This window comes from Littorina saxatilis, linkage group LG6 (genome assembly GCF_037325665.1).
Source record: "Littorina saxatilis isolate snail1 linkage group LG6, US_GU_Lsax_2.0, whole genome shotgun sequence".
Taxonomy (NCBI): Eukaryota; Metazoa; Mollusca; class Gastropoda; order Littorinimorpha; family Littorinidae; genus Littorina; species Littorina saxatilis.
The window spans coordinates 50,806,261-50,806,986 of NC_090250.1; positions in this window are offsets into that span (position 1 = coordinate 50,806,261).

The window sequence follows — 726 nt, forward strand, 5'->3', positions numbered from 1 at the left end:
TAAACATGCACGTAAAACCCAATCGTGCAAAAATCACGAGTGTAGCCTACCTACGTGGGAGTTTCCGCCCATGAACGTAGACGAAGAAGAAGTAAGCGAGGAATGTTTAAAGAACTGTAAAACCTAGGTCCCACTATCACGAATATTTTGGCGAACCACAACGAGTTACTACGATTATGCCACAACGATGTTTGCCTGTGACGAACGAATGCAAACAATCGGTCGAAGCAAAACGAACCACAACGACCTCGGCGATTTTCTCCACGAATCCCAAATCGTTGTAGTTCGCTGTCAAAATTCGTCACAGTGGGACCTAGGCTTTAACGATGTCCGCGTCACAGCGTGGTGAACACGTCTGCCAGGGACTGGTTCTACGAGCTACACAACACTCCACGCTCATCAAGCGTTGTCTATTTTCTGAGAGAAGCTTTTGTTGTGCAGTGAAAAGCAGCAGGGGGGTGGTGGTGGTGGTGGGAAGGGCGTGAAACGGGGGGGGGGGGGGGGGTGTTATGATGACCGGTTTGTACATTTGCAGGGATATTTTTGGTATGAGGCGGAGGAGGACGTGTGTATTGCCTAAATTTCCTTTGGTGTGTGTACGCGCGCGTGCACGTGTGCGTGCGCATGCGCGTGCGTGCCTGCCTGGGCGCGTATGTGTGTGTGTGTGAGTGTGTGTGTGTGTGTGTGTGTGTGTGTGTGTCTCTCTCTCTCTCTCTCTCTCTCTCT